This window comes from Octopus bimaculoides, chromosome 2 (assembly GCF_001194135.2).
Source record: "Octopus bimaculoides isolate UCB-OBI-ISO-001 chromosome 2, ASM119413v2, whole genome shotgun sequence".
Lineage (NCBI taxonomy): Eukaryota > Metazoa > Mollusca > Cephalopoda > Octopoda > Octopodidae > Octopus > Octopus bimaculoides.
In genome coordinates this window covers 112,777,589-112,780,535 of record NC_068982.1, presented here as the reverse complement: position 1 = coordinate 112,780,535, position 2,947 = coordinate 112,777,589, and the positions used below count along the sequence as shown (strand labels likewise).

General features: G+C 31.3%; 1 long non-coding RNA gene across 1 annotated transcript in view; it reads right to left on the bottom strand.

The window, feature by feature from the left end:
• The window catches only part of LOC106867487 (uncharacterized), a 2,933-nt gene extending 1,302 nt beyond the window's left edge, over positions 1–1,631 (bottom strand). Inside the window, exon 1 of the long non-coding RNA XR_008267214.1 lies at positions 1,542–1,631. This is a non-coding gene — a long non-coding RNA (uncharacterized LOC106867487). The remainder of the gene's footprint in view (positions 1–1,541) is intronic.
• Between the last annotated feature and the right edge of the window lie 1,316 nt (positions 1,632–2,947).

Sequence of the window (2,947 nt, the reverse complement as noted above, 5' to 3'; positions counted from 1 at the left end):
TATATATATATATATATATATATATATATATATATATATATGTATGTATGTATGCATGTATGTATAAGTGTATATATAAATATATATGAATATAAATATAGATAGATAGACAGACATACAGACAGAGATGTATATAAGACATTTATACAGTATACCTTTGTTCCTAATCACCTGATAAACATGGTGGTTAACCGTTGAAACCCTTAAACATATTTAATGTTATAACGCCCACATGACAGAATGCTTTCTTATTTCCCGTAAATTCTGATTCTATTTCTCATAGTTGTGACATGAAAACTCTTAATCGATTATTCATTGAAGATCGTGACAAGAACACCTACACTCACTTTCAGGACGTCGACCATTTTTAAATACAAATCTACCCACACTCTTCCACCTTTCCCTTCACCAGTGTCTTTACCAAACTTCCCCAATCATCTCATATATTCTCTAACTCTCTTTCTTTCTCTGCCTCTCTCTCCCTGTGTACATACATACATACACATATATATACTTATGTGTGTGTGTATGTCTCTGTCTGTATATATAAATATATATAATTGTATATGTATGTATTTATATATATATATATATATTAGTGTCAACATCATATATATATATATATATATATATATGTGTGTGTGTGTGTATATATATATATATATATATGTGTGTATGTGTATATATATATATATGTGTGTGTATATATATATATATATATATATATATGATATTGACACATGTACGTACATACAACCATACATATATACATACATACACACTGAAGCCCTAGCACTGCATCACCTATGTGGCTTCACCTACTGACATTTTTTTAAATGTCTGTATATGTGTGGGTGCGTGTATAAATATAAATATATATATAGATATCGAGATATATATATATATATATATATATATATATATATATATATATATCTTGATATATATGTATATATATTTATGTAAGTATGTATGTATAAATATGTGTACATGTATGTATGTATATATGTATACGTGTATGTACGTATATATGTATATGTGTATGTAGGTATGTATGTATGCATTTACATGAGATTTTCCACTTTCATTTATCGAGTAGTCTCTTCTTTCTCAAGATAACACCGTCTCACTTCTATATAGTTTACTTCCGAAATTACAGCTCGTTTTAACTAGAGATTGAAATTGCAATTTTTTCTTTTTACTTACATACACATATACTTACAAAGCCATTAGAAAACTATACATATATAGGATTGTATTTGAGAGTTTGTGTGTGAATGTATACATGTCTGTCTGTCTGTCTGTCTGTCTGTCTGTATGCATGCATGTATGTATGCATGTATGATCAGCCGTGATGGATATATAATATCCATTTCGGATAATATATATATATATATATATATATATATATATATATATATATATATATATATGCATACATATTTATCTATGTGTATGTGTGTTTAATGTATTGTACATTTATGTGAGGTGTATGCGTACGTTTATGTTTTCGAACTAAAGAACATAAAATAATGAAAAACCTGGTAGAGTATCGAAATTCACTGGTGAAATCATAGCGATTTTCTGTTGTTACTCGGAGTTGGATGGCTGTAAATTATTCATATGATCTTTCAGAGAATATTGTAATGAAGCAGCGTGTGTGTCTGTGTGTGTCTGTGTATATATATATATAGATATATATATATATCCATATATATATATCCATGCACATATATAGAGAGAGATACACATATTTATTTATATATTCACACATACAGATATGCATATATGAAAATATATATATATACACATACATTCATATTGTACGTAGGCGCATACATAGATTCGCACACAAGAGATACACAAGCAATACAGTCACACATACAGTCAAGAACACGCTGATACACGTCTTTTTATCTGTCTATCTTCATCATTGCCATTGCAGCGGTGGAAACCATACATGAGCGACCATTTTCCTCATTTCTATAAATAAACACCTTTCTTTCACTATCTGTTTCTTTCTCTCTTTCTCTCCTTTTCACCAACTTTCTTTTTTTAACGTGACCTTCTATACACCTTTCTCTCTCTCTCGCTCTCTCTTTTCGTCCTTATTTTCCAATCTCTTCCACCTTTAATACATTGCAATCCTTTCGCCGGGAATGATATTGAATGAATTTCCGATACAATATCATCGCGCTTCTCTACTCATTTCGCATTTGCCAGATACTAGATAGATAAAGTGATGACGTCATGCGGAAGCAGTAGGTTATCAAATCGCTTGTGGTTATTTACAGGCTTTTAAATGTGTTGCTGCTTCCTGTCTTCGCCGTTGTCGTCATCAGAGTCTTCAACATCACATCGTCATCATCACCATCGTCATCGATATCGACATCATCGTCGTCGTCATCTTCATCATCGTCGTCATCATCGTCGTCATCATCAACATCGTCGTCGTCGTCGTCATCTTCATCATCGTCATCATCAACGTTATCATTGTCATTGTCATCATCGGCATCATCATCATCAGCAGCATCATCATCAACAACAACAACAACAACAGCAACAACAACTTTGTCGTTGTCATCGTTGTTGGCGTCAGCAGCATAAACACATTCGTTATCAGTTAAAATAGTTACAATATCAATTTATAAATTCATAGTTTCTGAGATAAAAGTCCCACAATGATTTCGAGAAGGTGTTTAGGCGATGCTGCTGGACCCAGTATTTATACTGGTACAGGTGTACTTTATAGTGCTTTACAAATATGAAAGGAAAAATTGACAGGGATGAAATTTGAACTAAGAAGTTAGATCACAAATCATTTCTTCTGACGCTCTAAAAATTGTACCAGCTCACCATCTAATTTTTTGCTATGAGTTAATTAGAATATTCTGAAACCACACAACCGCTTGTGCATATGTATGTATATATATATATATATATATAT